Genomic DNA, 16,007 nt, shown 5'->3' on the forward strand with positions numbered 1-16,007 from the left:
AGCATTATTGGCTAGATATGATAGGGCCCACTGGGGCGAGATGAAGGATATCATACAACATCTCCCCAAAGACCAACAAAAAAGGCCACAACAAATAGTCGAGGAAGGGCAGGCTATTACCAGTAACCAAATTAGATCAGCCCTAGATTCTGAAGACAGAGCAGCTAGAACAATTAATACTGCTGTTACTATAAGGAGACATGCATGGCTTAGGTCTTCAGGGTTTAAGCCTGAAATTCAACAGGCTGTCCTCAATATGCCGTTTAATCAAAAACAGCTTTTTGGCCATGAAGTGGAGAACGGCTATTGAGAAAATGAAAAAAGACTGACACATCGCTAAAGCCATGGGTGCTTTGTATACAACACAATATAGGGGATCCTTTCGGAAACCTCAATACAGAGGTGGTTTTAGAGCACAAACACCTGAGGCATCCACCTCACAATCAGTCAACCTACTAGCCTCAATACCAACGAGGTGGGTTTAAAGGTAATTACAGAGGCCAATTCCCCAGAGGCAGGGGAAAATATCAGTCAACAAAACAAGCCTCACAGCCAAAACAGTGACTTAATCCATCTCTTCCCAACTCACACCTCACCTGGGAGGGGGGGGGGGGGGGGGACTACAAAGGTTCCACAAAACTTGGCTACCCATTACAACAGACAACTGGGTATTATCTATATTATCCGCAATGGTTATTGCACAGAATTGGCACAAATGCCCCCAAATATACTTCCAAAACCACACAATCTCTCTCTAATCACTATTACTCAAACAAGCGATAGAGCTTGTACCACAAGATCAGATAGGAACAGGGGTTTACTCACTGTACTTCCTTATTCCCAAAAAAGACGGAACCTTAAGACCAATATTAGATCTCAAAACTCTCAATCTTTACATCCTGTCAGAACACTTTCACATGGTAACACTACAGGATGTGGTCCCACTGCTACAGCAGCAAGATCGCATGGCAACATTAGACCTTAAGGATGTGTATTTTCACATACCCATCCATCCAGCGCACAGAAAATATCTCAGGTTTGTAATTAAGGGAAAACATTACCAGTTCAAAGTGTTACCCTTCGGGATAACAACAGCTCCCAAAGTATTTACAAAATGCTTGGCAGTAGTAGCTGCCTACCTAAGAAGACAACACATTCATGTCTTCCCAAATCTCGACGTTAGGCTAATAAAATCCAACAGTCATACAGTGTCAAAACCATACACATTATGCAATACAAACCCTTCACACCCTAGGGTTCGCCATGAACTACCAACAATCCCACCTACAACCTGCGCAAATTCAACAGTATTTAGGAGCCACACTAAATATACAAACAGCACTTGTAAGCCCAAGTCCACAAAGAGCGCAAGCATTTCACAATGTATTAGCACAAATTCAGCCAGGCCAACAGTAGACGGTCAAATTTTTTATGAAACTGTTGGGCATGATGGCATCATGCATCGCCATTGTCCCAAATGCAAGATTAAACATTCGGCCTTTACAACAGTGCCTTGCGCAGCAATGGTCGCAGGCCCAGGGTAACTTCACGATCTAGTGTTGATAGACCACCAAACATGCATGTCATTTCAGTGGTGGAATTCCACAAATCTAAACAAATGGCGGCCTTTTCAAGACCCTGTGCCTCAAACCATACTTACAACAGATGCATCAATGATTGGATTGGGGGGCACACCTCAACAATCACAACATTCAAAGACAATGGGACACCAAACACAAACAATTCCACGTAAACCATCTAGAATTGCTCGCCGTATTCCTAGCACTCAGAGCTTTTCAGCCTCTTATCACTCACAAGATCATCCTTATCCAAACAGACAACACGACAACAATGTATTACCTAAACAAACAAGGAGGGACCCATTCATTTCAACTGTCCCTCCTAACCCAAAAGATTTGGCAATCCACAACAACATTCACCTGGTAGCACAATACATTCCAGGAATACACAACCAATTGGCAGATGTTCTCAGCCGAGATCATCAACAAACACACGAGTAGGAAATTCATCCCCAAGTGCTTCAGACGTACTTTCATCACTGGGGAGCGCCAGACATAGACCTATTCGCCACCAGCGGAAACACAAAATGCCATAACTTCGCATCCAGGTGCCCACATCCTCTGTCCAAGGGCAATGCTCTGTGGACAAATTGGTCAGGGATATTTGCTTATGCTTTTCCCCCCTCTCCCACTCATTCCATTTCTAGTCAACAAACTGCGTCAAAACAAACTCAAACTCATACTTGTAGCACCAACGTGGGCATGTCAGCCCTGGTACACGACACTGTTAGATCTGTCAGTGGTACCACATATCAAACTCCCCAACAGACCAGATCTGTTAACACAAAACAAACAACTGATCAGGCATCCAGATCCCAAAATGCTCAATCTAGCGATTTGGCTCCTGAAGTCCTAGAGTTTGGATATCTACAACTACCAACTGAATGTATGGAAGTAATTAAACAGGCAAGAAAACCCACTACCAGGCAGTGTTATGTAATTAAAGGTAAAAAGTTTGTGTATTACTGTCAATCTAAACAAATTGCCCCTCTTTCAGCGTCAATACAAGACATTGTAAGTTATTTGCTTCATTTACAAAAAGCAAATTTACCCTTTTCGTCCATTAAAATACTTCTCACTGCAATTTCTGCGTATTTGCAAAATATACAACACAGCTCTCTATTTAGAGTCCCTGTTATCAAAGCCTTCATGGAAGGCTTGAAATGCATCATTCCACAGAGAACACCTCCAGTGCCTTTGTGGAATCTAAATATAGTACTCACACAACTCATGGGTCCACCATTTGAACCTATGCATTCATGTCAGATTCAATACCTAACGTGGAAAGTTGCCTTCCTAGTTGCAATTACTTCATTAAGAAGAGTTAGTGAAATCCAAGCTTTCACTATTCAAGAACCGTTCATTCAAGTACACAAACAAAGTTGTACTTCGAACAAACCCAAAATTTCTCCCAAAGGTTATATCACCGTTTCATATCAATCAAACAGTGGAGCTACCAGTCTTCTTCCCACAGCCAGATTCTGTAGCAGAAAGAGCCCTGCATGCATTAGACATTAAAAGAGCTCTAATGTATTACATAGATAGAACTAAATAATTTAGGAAAATCAAACAATTATTTGTGGTGTTCCAAAAACCACATACTGGTAACCCTTCTTCAAAGCAAGGGCTAGCTAGATGGATTTTAAAATGAATCCAAACAAGTTACCTAAAAGCTAAAAGACAGCTATTAGTTACAGCCTAAAGCACATTCCACCCAGAAAAAAAGGGCTATAATGGCTTTCTTAGGAAACATACCAATGGCAGAAATCTGTAAACCAGCCACTTGGTCAACACCGCATACATTTACCAAGCATTACTGTGTAGATGTGTTAGCAACGCAACAGGCCACAGTAGGACAGGCTGTACTAAGAACACTATTTCAAACAACTTCAACTCCTACAGGCTGACCACCGCTTATGGGAGGTAAAACTGCTGTGTAATCTATGCATAGCATGTGTATCTGCAGCTACACATGCCATCGAACGGAAAATGTCACTTACCCAGTGTAAGGAAATGCCTCCTTGGCATGGTTACCCCTAACGTTTTGCCTTTGCTGATGCTAAGTTATGATTTGAAAGTGTGCTCTGACCCTGCTAACCAGGCCCCAGCACCAGTGTTCTTTCCCTAACCTGTACCTTGGTCTCCACAATTGGCACAACCCTGGCACTCAGGTAAGTCCTGATGCCAGGGAAGGTCTCTAAGGGCTGCAGCATGTCTTATGCCACCCTGGGGACCCCTCACTCAGCACATGCACACTGCCTCACAGCTTGTGAGTGCTGGTGGGGAGAAAATGACTAAGTCGACATGGCACTCCCCTTAGAGTGCCATGCCAACCTCACACTGCCTGTGGCATAGGTAAGTCACCACTTCAGCAGGCCTTACAGCCTTAAGGCAGGGTGCACTATACCACAGGTGAGCTCATATGTGCATGAGCACTATGCCCCTAGAGTGTCTAAGCAAAACCTTAGACATTGTAAGTGCAGGGTAGGCATAAGAGTATATGGTCTGGGAGTTTGTCAAACACTAACTCCACAGTTCCATAATGGCTACACTGAAAACTGGGAAGTTTAGTATCAAACTTCTCCGCACAATAAATGCACACTGATGCCAGTGTGCAATTTATTGTAAAATACACCGAGAGGGCATCTTAGAGATGCCCCCTGAATACCTACCCGACTTCTAGTGTTGGCAGCCCAGTTTCTGCCAGACTGCCTGTAAGGAAATGCCTCCTTGGCATGGTTACCCCCTGACTTTTTGCCTTTGCTGATGCTATGTTTTGAATTGAAAGTGTGCTGAGGCCTGCTAACCAGGCCCCAGCACCAGTGTTCTTTCCCTAACCTGTACTTTTGATTCCACAATTGGCACACCCTGGCATCCAGATAAGTCCCTTGTAACTGGTACCTCTGGTACCAAGGGCCCTGATGCCAGGGAAGGTCTCTAAGGGCTGCAGCATGTATTATGCCACCCTAAGAGACCCCTCACTCAGCACAGACACACTGCTTACCAGCTTGTGTGTGCTAGTGAGAACAAAATGAGTAAGTCGACATGGCACTCCCCTCAGGGTGCCATGCCAGCCTCTCACTGCCTATGCAGTATAGGTAAGACACCCCTCTAGCAGGCCTTACAGCCCCAAGGCAGGGTGCACTATACCATAGGTGAGGGTACCAGTGCATGAGCACTGTGCCCCTACAGTGTCTAAGCAAAACCTTAGACATTGTAAGTGCAGGGTAGCCATAAGAGTATATGGTCTGGGAGTCTGTTTTACACGAACTCCACAGCACCATAATGGCTACACTGAAAACTGGGAAGTTTGGTATCAAACTTCTCAGCACAATAAATGCACACTGATGCCAGTGTACATTTTATTGTAAAATACACCACAGAGGGCACCTTAGAGGTGCCCCCTGAAACTTAACCGACTATCTGTGTAGGCTGACTGGTTCCAGCAGCCTGCCACACTAGAGACATGTTGCTGGCCCCATGGGGAGAGTGCCTTTGTCACTCTGAGGCCAGTAACAAAGCCTGCACTGGGTGGAGATGCTAACACCTCCCCCAGGCAGGAGCTGTAACACCTGGCGGTGAGCCTCAAAGGCTCAAAGGCTCACCCCTTTGTCACAGCCCCGCAGGACACTCCAGCTAGTGGAGTTGCCCGCCCCCTCCGGCCCCGGCCCCCACTTTTGGCGGCAAGGCCGGAGAAAATAATGAGAATAACAAGGAGGAGTCACTGGCCAGTCAGGACAGCCCCTAAGGTGTCCTGAGCTGAGGTGACTCTAACTTTTAGAAATCCTCCATCTTGCAGATGGAGGATTCCCCCAATAGGATTAGGGATGTGACCCCCTCCCCTTGGGAGGAGGCACAAAGAGGGTGTACTCACCCTCAGGGCTAGTAGCCATTGGCTACTAACCCCCCAGACCTAAACACGCCCTTAAATTTAGTATTTAAGGGCTCTCCCTGAACCTAGAAAGTAGATTCCTGCAACAACAAGAAGGACTGCCTAGCTGAAAACCCCTGCAGAGGAAGACCAGAAGACAACAACTGCCTTGGCTCCAGAAACTCACCGGCCTGTCTCCTGCCTTCCAAAGAACTCTGCTCCAGCGACGCCTTCCAGAGGTATCCGCGACCTCTGAATCCTCTGAGGACTGCCCTGCTTCAACGACAAGAAACTCCCGAGGACAGCGGACCTGCTCCAAAAAGACTGCAACTTTATCCAAAGAAGCAGCTTTAAAGAGCCCTGCAAACTCCCCGCAAGAAGCGTGAGACTTGCAACACTGCACCCGGCGACCCCGACTCGGCTGGTGGAGAACCAACACCTCAGGGAGGACCCCCGGACTACTCTACGACTGTGAGTACCAAAACCTGTCCCCCCTGAGCCCCCACAGCGCCGCCTGCAGAGGAAATCCCGAGGCTTCCCCTGACCGCGACTCTCTGAAACCGAAGTCCCGACGCCTGGAAAGGACCCTGCACCCGCAGCCCCCAGGACCTGAAGGACCGGACTTTCACTGGAGAAGTGACCCCCAGGAGTCCCTCTCCCTTGCCCAAGTGGAGGTTTCCCCGAGGAAGCCCCCCCTTGCCTGCCTGCAGCGCTGAAGAGATCCGTTGATCTCTCATAGACTAACATTGCGCACCCGACGCTTGTTTCTACACTGCACCCGGCCGCCCCCGCGCTGCTGAGAGTGAAATTTCTGTGTGGGCTTGTGTCCCCCCCGGTGCCCTACAAAACCCCCCTGGTCTGCCCTCCGAAGACGCGGGTACTTACCTGCAAGCAGACCGGAACCGGGGCACCCCCTTCTCTCCATTCTAGCCTATGCGTTTTGGGCACCACTTTGAACTCTGCACCTGACCGGCCCTGAGCTGCTGGTGTGGTGACTTTGGGGTTGCTCTGAACCCCCAACGGTGGGCTACCTTGGACCAAGAACTGAACCCTGTAAGAGTCTTACTTACCTGGTAAAACTAACAAAAACTTACCTCCCCCAGGAACTGTGAAAATTGCACTAAGTGTCCACTTTTGAAATAGCTATTTGTGAATAACTTGAAAAGTATACATGCAATTGAAATGATTCAAAGTTCCTAATGTACTTACCTGCAATACCTTTCAAACAAGATATTACATGTTAAATTTGAACCTGTGGTTCTTAAAATAAACTAAGAAAAGATATTTTTCTATAACAAAACCTATTGGCTGGATTTGTCTCTGAGTGTGTGTACCTCATTTATTGTCTATGTGTATGTACAACAAATGCTTAACACTACTCCTTGGATAAGCCTACTGCTCGACCACACTACCACAAAATAGAGCATTAGTATTATCTATTTTTACCACTATTTTACCTCTAAGGGGAACACTTGGACTCTGTGCATGCTATTCCTTACTTTGAAATAGCACATACAGAGCCAACTTCCTACATTGGTGGATCAGCGGTGGGGTACAAGACTTTGCATTTGCTGGACTACTCAGCCAATACCTGATCACACGACAAATTCCAAAATTGTCATTAGAAATTGATTTTTGCAATTTGAAAAGTTTTCTAAATTCTTAAAAGACCTGCTAGGGCCTTGTGTTAGATCCTGTTTAGCATTTCTTTTAGAGTTTAAAAGTTTGTAAAAGTTTGAATTAGATTCTAGAACCAGTTGTAGATTCTTAAAAAGTATTCCAACTTTTAGAAGCAAAATGTCTAGCACAGATGTGACTGTGGTGGAACTCGACACCACACCTTACCTCCATCTTAAGATGAGGGAGCTAAGGTCACTCTGTAAAATAAAGAAAATAACAATGGGCCCCAAACCTACCAAAATACAGCTCCAGGAGCTTTTGGCAGAGTTTGAAAAGGCCAACCCCTCTCAGGGTGGCAACTCAGAGGAAGAGGATAGTGACTTGGAGGAAAATTCCCCCCTCCAGTCCTATCTAGGGAGAACAGGGTCTCTCAAACCCTGACTCCAAAAATAATAGTCAGAGATGCTGATTCCCTCACAGGAGAGACCAACACCTCTGAAATCACTGAGGATAACTCCAGTGAAGAGGACATCCAGTTAGCCAGGATGGCCAAAAGATTGGCTTTGGAAAGACAGATCCTAGCCATAGAGAGGGAAAGACAAGAGATGGGCCTAGGACCCATCAATGGTGGCAGCAACATAAATAGGGTCAGAGATTCTCCTGACATGTTGAAAATCCCCAAAGGGATTGTAACAAAATATGAAGATGGTGATGACATCACCAAATGGTTCACAGCTTTTGAGAGGGCTTGTGTAACCAGAAAAGTGAACAAATCTCACTGGGGTGCTCTCCTTTGGGAAATGTTCACAGGAAAGTGTAGGGATAGACTCCTCACACTCTCTGGAAAAGATGCAGAATCTTATGACCTCATGAAGGGTACCCTGATTGAGGGCTTTGGATTCTCCACTGAGGAGTATAGAATTAGATTCAGGGGGGCTCAAAAATCCTCGAGCCAGACCTGGGTTGATTATGTTGACTACTCAGTGAAAACACTGGATGGTTGGGTAACTGGAAATTAAGTGTATGACTATGTTGGGCTTTATAATTTGTTTATGAAAGAACACATTTTAAGTAACTGCTTCAATGAAAAGTTGCATCAGTATCTGGTAGACCTAGGTCCAATTTCTCCCCAAGAATTGGGAAAGAAGGCAGACCACTGGGTCAAGACTAGGGTAACCAAAACTTCCACTGGGGGTGACCAAAAGAAAGGGGTTACAAAGCCTCCCCAGGAGAAAGTGGGTGACACTAGAAACAAAGAAAAAGAGTCCCCTGTAGGCCCCCAAAAACCAGACCAGGTGGGTGGGCCCAGAGACACAACCCAAAACAAAGGTGGGTACCAGGGTAAGAGCTGGGATGCCACTAAGGCATGGTGCCATAACTGTAAACAGACAGGGCACCACACCAAGGACACTTCTTGTCCCAAAAACAAACCCCCTAGCAAAATCCCAGGGGTGACCAGTGTAGCCATTGGGGAGGACTCCTCAGATGAGGAGGTCTTCATAGCCTTCAACTGGAAAAAGGGCCCAACAGGTGAGTTGGAGATTCCAGAGGGAAGTAGACACTTCCACCACCTACAGGTGAATGGAATCCCAGCCACTGCCCTGAGAGACACTTGTGCCAGTCACACTATTGTGCATGACAGGCTGGTGCTCTCAAACCAGTACATCCCAGGTGAGATGGCCAGAGTAAGAGTTAGCCCAGACAGGGTCACTAATAGGCCTGTGGCTCTTGTGCCCATAGAAGTGGGTGGAACTTTTAGCTGGAGAAGGGTGGTAGTCAGTACAGACCTCCCCCTTGATTGTCTCCTTGGAAATGACTACCCAGAGGTTAGTCAGAGCCTAAGAGAAGAACTGGTCCAGGGCCAGTCCTCTCCCAAGGATTCTGGAGTGCCTGCCTCTGCAGTAAATGCAAGTAGGCCCCAGAAGAAAAAGAAAAGGAAACAGAGTAGGAAAGGTGGACAACCTTTAGCCAAGGTTCCAGCAAGCCAAGGAGATTCTGCTCCAGTAGGGGAGAACTCCAAAAATGGCTCTGATAAAGTCCAACCTGACCCACAAGAAGTCCTGGCTAGTCAGGCAACTGTTAAGCCTGAGTGGGTGGCCCCTCAGCTAACAGAAGAAAGAGTGGAAGAAGGGTGTTTACTACAAGATGTGGTAACCCCCCACTCTAATACAGCAGACAGGCACCCTGAACCCAAAGAAGCCTGTAACTTAGCCCCTTCCCTTGTAGGTGAAGAGCTAAAGGTGTGGTTCTGGGCACTGACAGCTGTCAGTGGCCTCTGCTGGGTGTTAGCCTTTATGGCTGCACTATCCTTGGCATGGTGGTCTGACCCCATGCCAAATAACAAGTTAGGCCCCCTGACCCTGTTGGTCATGGTGGGGTTACTCCAGCTCTGGGTAACCTCTTTGGGTAAGCTAGGGGTGACCCTGGCTAAGATAAGATTAGCAGAGGTGGATACCTCTGACCTCAAAATAGAGAGAATGGGTAAAGACATAAAAAGCACAGACAAGAGGCAGTTCAGACTAGGTCCTATCACTGTGGAAGTGGGTCAGTTCCCCAGAGGGAATGACCTGAACAGGAGGATGTAAGGCAGAGTAGGCCCTGCAACAAACCAGCCATTTCCTCTACTCTTCCTCGCCTGACAGACTAGGAAGACTCTTCCAGCTTTGGCTGAGTCTCCTGGCCTGTGGGCTGGGGGGGGCTTGTGTAAAGAAATGGCTCCCTGTTGCAGTTACCCCCCACTTTTTGCCTGATACTGATGCTGACTTGACTGAGAAGTGTGCTGGGACCCTGCTAACCAGGCCCCAGCACCAGTGTTCTTTCACCTAAAATGTACCATTGATCCCACAATTGGCACACCCTGGCATCCAGATAAGTCCCTTGTAACTGGTACCTCTGGTACCAAGGGCCCTGATGCCAGGGAAGGTCTCTAAGGGCTGCAGCATGTATTATGCCACCCTAGAGACCCCTCACTCAGCACAGACACACTGCTTACAAGCCTGTGTGTGCTAGTGAGAACAAAATGAGTAAGTCGACATGGCACTCCCCTCAGGGTGCCATGCCAGCCTCTCACTGCCTATGCAGTATAGGTAAGACACCCCTCTAGCAGGCCTTACAGCCCTAAGGCAGGGTGCACTATACCATAGGTGAGGGTACCAGTGCATGAGCACTGTGCCCCTACAGTGTCTAAGCAAAACCTTAGACATTGTAAGTGCAGGGTAGCCATAAGAGTATATGGTCTGGGAGTCTGTTTTACACGAACTCCACAGCACCATAATGGCTACACTGAAAACTGGGAAGTTTGGTATCAAACTTCTCAGCACAATAAATGCACACTGATGCCAGTGTACATTTTATTGTAAAATACACCACAGAGGGCACCTTAGAGGTGCCCCCTGAAACTTAACCAACTATCTGTGTAGGCTGACTGGTTCCAGCAGCCTGCCACACTAGAGACATGTTGCTGGCCCCATGGGGAGAGTGCCTTTGTCACTCTGAGGCCAGTAACAAAGCCTGCACTGGGTGGAGATGCTAACACCTCCCCCAGGCAGGAGCTGTGACACCTGGCGGTGAGCCTCAAAGGCTCACCCCTTTGTCACAGCCCAGCAGGGCACTCCAGCTTAGTGGAGTTGCCCGCCCCCCCCGGCCACGGCCCCCACTTTTGGCGGCAAGGCTGGAGGGAACAAAGAAAGCAACAAGGAGGAGTCACTGGCCAGTCAGGACAGCCCCTAAGGTGTCCTGAGCTGAGGTGACTAACTTTTAGAAATCCTCCATCTTGCAGATGGAGGATTCCCCCAATAGGGTTAGGATTGTGACCCCCTCCCCTTGGGAGGAGGCACAAAGAGGGTGTACCCACCCTCAGGGCTAGTAGCCATTGGCTACTAACCCCCCAGACCTAAACACGCCCTTAAATTTAGTATTTAAGGGCTACCCTGAACCCTAGAAAATGAGATTCCTGCAAACTACAAGAAGGACTGCCTAGCTGAAAACCCCTGCAGAGGAAGACCAGAAGACGACAACTGCCTTGGCTCCAGAAACTCACCGGCCTGTCTCCTGCCTTCCAAAGAACTCTGCTCCAGCGACGCCTTCCAAGGGACCAGCGACCTCTGAATCCTCTGAGGACTGCCCTGCTTCGAAAAAGACAAGAAACTCCCGAGGACAGCGGACCTGCTCCAAAAAGACTGCAACTTTGTTTCGAGGAGCAGCTTTAAAGACCCTGCAATCTCCCCGCAAGAAGCGTGAGACTTGCAACACTGCACCCGGCGACCCCGACTCGGCTGGTGGAGAACCAACACCTCAGGGAGGACCCCCGGACTACTCTCCGACTGTGAGTACCAAAACCTGTCCCCCCTGAGCCCCCACAGCGCCGCCTGCAGAGGAAATCCCGAGGCTTCCCTTGACCGCGACTCTCTGAAACCTAAGTCCCGATGCCTGGAAAGGACCCTGCACCCGCAGCCCCCAGGACCTGAAGGACCGGACTTTCACTGGAGAAGTGACCCCCAGGAGTCCCTCTCCCTTGCCCAAGTGGAGGTTTCCCCGAGGAAGCCCCCCCTTGCCTGCCTGCAGCGCTGAAGAGATCCGTTGATCTCTCATAGACTAACATTGCGAACCCGACGCTTGTTTCTACACTGCACCCGGCCGCCCCCGCGCTGCTGAGAGTGAAATTTCTGTGTGGGCTTGTGTCCCCCCCCGGTGCCCTACAAAACCCCCCTGGTCTGCCCTCCGAAGACGCGGGTACTTACCTGCAAGCAGACCGGAACCGGGGCACCCCCTTCTCTCCATTCTAGCCTATGCGTTTTGGGCACCACTTTGAACTCTGCACCTGAGCTGCTGGTGTGGTGACTTTGGGGTTGCTCTGAACCCCCAACGGTGGGCTACCTTGGACCAAGAACTGAACCCTGTAAGAGTCTTACTTACCTGGTAAAACTAACAAAAACTTACCTCCCCCAGGAACTGTGAAAATTGCACTAAGTGTCCACTTTTAAAGTAGCTATTTGTCAATAACTTGAAAAGTATACATGCAATTGAAATGATTCAAAGTTCCTAATGTACTTACCTGCAATACCTTTCAAACAAGATATTACATGTTAAATTTGAACCTGTGGTTCTTAAAATAAACTAAGAAAAGATATTTTTCTATAACAAAACCTATTGGCTGGATTTGTCTCCGAGTGTGTGTACCTCATTTATTGTCTATGTGTATGTACAACAAATGCTTAACACTACTCCTTGGATAAGCCTACTGCTCGACCACACTACCACAAAATAGAGCATTAGTATTATCTATTTTTACCACTATTTTACCTCTAAGGGGAACCCTTGGACTCTGTGCATGCTGTTCCTTACTTTGAAATAGCACATACAGAGCCAACTTCCTACAATCAGTCACCACTGGGCCTTGGAAAAGAAGACCAAAGGTGCACCTATGTCTCCAAGCACCCCACATTTGCAACGTACCTGTTTTCTGTAACCTCCCTACCCAGCCTGCAGACTAAATCCACCAAGACCAATCCCCATTGAAATATACTGGGCACCTAACACCATTCTACACCTCTGCACTCTGCCTCCCCAGTGCTGCTTGGAGTGACCTGTTGGTGACCAGTACTGACCTGAATTCCACAGGATTCGTCCTGTGAGTTGACGTAAAGTGCTTGATTGCTGAATGTGTTTTCTTTCCACAGGCTAAAACTGAAGAACTCTGAAATTGCAGTGTCGATTTTTTTTTTTTTTCAGTCAAAAGTCTTCATGCTTAAAAATGTACTTACCTTATAACAAAGTTCTCAGGTTCAAAGAATATATAAAAAGAAGTGCTGTTTTTCTAAATTGGTCTCGGATTTATTCTTTGAGTGTGTCTCCTGTGCATTGCCCATGTGAGTACAAGAAATGCTTAGCACTGATAAGCCTAACTGCTCGCCCACACTACCATAAACTTAGAAGACCCCCAGCATTCCTCCTGCTAGTCTTCTGGGTTTTCCGGGCAGTGTGCACTGCTGCCACCCCTTGGAAATAAGTGTTACATGGCGTGGGAGAGGTAGCCTCCCCAAGCCACTGGTCTGCTTTGAAGGGCACATTTGGGGCCCTCCTTGCAAAAACCAGTTTGCACCAGTCCAGGGACCCCCAATCCCTGCTCTGGTGCGAAACTGGACAATGGAAAGGGTAATGCCCAAAGCTCCTCCAGATCACCACTTGATTCTGCCATCTTGAATCCAAGGTGGGCAGAGGCCCCTGGAAGATTCTGAGTGGCCAGGTCAGGTAGGTGACGTCAAAGACCCCTCCTGATAAGTGGTCACCCGGCTAGGTGGCCAATCCCCCTTCTTGGGATATTTAGGGTCTCCGTGTAGGGTGGGTCCTCAGATTCGACATGCAAGATTCCAGCAGGACTCCTCTGCATCGTTTACTTCATCCTCTGGCCACTGGGACTGCAACTGGACCCTCCAGGAACCGACATTCTGCAACTTAAGTGACAACTCTTCTGTGCAACATTGTTTCTCCAGCTCCTTCCAGCAACTGCAACATTTCCAGGCTGTGCATCCTCTGAGGGCGATGAGGTTTCAGCCTGCCCAAGCAGTGTAGGAAGTTGGCTCTGTATATACTATCTCAAAGTGAGAGATAGTGTCCACAGAGTCCAAGGGTTCCCCTTAGAGGTTGATAGTGGTAAAATTAGATAATACTAATGCTCTATTTTGTGGCAGTGTGGTCGAGCAGTAGTCTTAATCATAGGGTAGTGTTAAGCATTTGTTGTACACACAGGCAATAAATAAGGAACACACACTCAGACTTAACTCCAGGCCAATAGGTTTTTATATAGAAAAATATTCTTTTATTTTATAACTTCAAGATTTGAGGTACATACATAAAATGCAAGGTACTTCTTAGGTAAGTATAGAACTTTGATTTAAAACAGCAGTACACACAGTTTAGGTTAAAATGGAAATAAGCTATTTTAAAAGTGGGCACAGTGCAAAAATCAACAGTTCCTGGGGGAGGTAAGTTAAGTTTCTAGGTAAGTAAAGCACATATACAGAGCGTCAATGATACTAAAGAGAGGTGGTTGATGCCTAGCGACGCACATCTGTAACTAATAACAACAAAGGTAGTATGTCATTAATAAATCCTGTGGCGGGTGCCAGCCTGGTGCAAGAAACCCAACCACCACGGGTTTCGGGGTGCACACAAACAGGGGTGGATGTAAAAAACACCTATGTCATGCGCTGTACATTACAGAATCTACTTAGCTGCCCCACTAAAACACGGCAGCTTTATCAGGCGCTGCAGGAGAGTACATACACGTTTCTTCGCTTGCCCTCCCGGAGTCTACGGTGCGGCACAGTTCTACAGGCAGGGTCTACTTAGACCTTACAATTATTGTATGTCCCTCACTATGGATATATACCACTGGATACAGTATCGTGACGCATAAGGAATACCTGTCCCCTACATTGATGGAATGCGCCTTTTACCATTTTGGACTTCTCAATATTTAATCAAATTTTTGCCTTGAAAAAGTCCGTGAGGACGAAACACGTGTTGGCTGTTTTGTTTCTCTTATATACCTGTTCATTCTGAGGATTCAGACTGTTTCTGTAACTCGTATATACTTTTTTATATGTGGACTTGAACATCTTATAACTACGATTTACTACCGATCACCAAGGATTAAAACGTTTCACACAAAGCTTTCCATTCTTGGACTCATGTTTTTGGAGTGCCCTGGTTGCTACTTTTCGTAGAAAGCACATATACAGTCAGTCTCCTGATCATAGGCAGCCCACCGTTGGGGATTCAAGGCAACCCCAAAGTCACCACACCAGCAACACAGGGCCGGCCAGGTGCAGAGGTCAAAGGAGGGCCCAAAACACACAGGTGCCTATGGAGAACAGGGGTGCTCCGGTTCCGGTCTGCTGGCAGGTAAGTACCTGCGTCCTTGGGAAGCATACCAGGGGGGTTTTGTAGAGCACTTGGGGGGGGGACACAAACAGGCACACTAAACACCCTCAGTGGCACAGGGTCGGCTGTGTGCAGTGTGCAAACTAGGCGTCCGGTTTGCTATTGAAAGCCATGGAGGGACCTGGGGTCACTTAGGCGATGCAGGCAGGGCACAGGGGGGGCTTCTCGGGCCAGCCACTGACTGGGCTAGGAAGAGGGCCGCCTGCTGGTCACTCCTGCACTGGAAGGTGGTTCCTCTTGGTCCTAGGGGCTGTGGGTGCAATGCTTGGTCCAGGGGTCGGGTTCCTTGTTACAGGCAGTCGCGGTCAGGGGGAGCCTCTGGATCCTCTGCAGGGGTTGCTGTGGGTGTGCAGGGGGGTCGACTCAGGTTACTCAGGTCGTCGTAGTCGCTTGGGAGTCCTCTCTGCGGTGTTGGTTCTCTGGAGCTCGAGCCGGGGGCGTCCGGTGCAGAGTGAGAAGTCTCATGTTTCCGGCAGGAACAGAGTTCTTTGGAGTTTGTTAGAAAGCTGCAAAGGTGTTCTTGGGAGTTTCTTGGCCCTTCGGGTTCAGGGCAGTCCTCGGAGTCCTCCGAGGTCGCTGGTCCCTGTCAGATGCGTCGCTGTGCAGGTTCTTTGAGTCTGGGGACATGCCAGTAGGGCTGGGGCCAAGTCAGTTGTTGTCTCCGTCGTCTCTGCAGGGCTTTCGGGTCACCAGTCCTTTTTCTTTTGTCAGGTTGCAGGAATCTGATTTCCTAGGTTCAGGGCCGCCCCTAAACACTAAATTTAGGGGTGTGTTTCGGTCAGGGGGGCAGTAGCCAGTGGCTACTGTCCTGGAGGGTGGCTACACCCTCTTTGTGCCTCCTCCCTGAGGGGAGGGGGGCACATCTCTAATCCTATAGGGGGAATCCTCCAAACTCAAGAAGGAGGATTTCTAAAGGCAGGGGTCGCCTCAGCAACCTGAAGAAACAAGGACTGCTGACCTAGAAGCCTGCAGAGAAGACGGAAGACGACAAC

General features: G+C 48.1%; 1 protein-coding gene across 6 annotated transcripts in view; it reads left to right on the forward strand.

Moving 5' to 3' along the window:
* CHD8 (chromodomain helicase DNA binding protein 8) overlaps window positions 1-16,007 on the forward strand; it is a 1,013,809-nt gene that overhangs the window by 756,843 nt on the left and 240,959 nt on the right. The window lies entirely within an intron of this gene.

The sequence above is a fragment of the Pleurodeles waltl genome, chromosome 6 (assembly GCF_031143425.1).
Source record: "Pleurodeles waltl isolate 20211129_DDA chromosome 6, aPleWal1.hap1.20221129, whole genome shotgun sequence".
In the NCBI taxonomy this organism is placed as follows: domain Eukaryota; kingdom Metazoa; phylum Chordata; class Amphibia; order Caudata; family Salamandridae; genus Pleurodeles; species Pleurodeles waltl.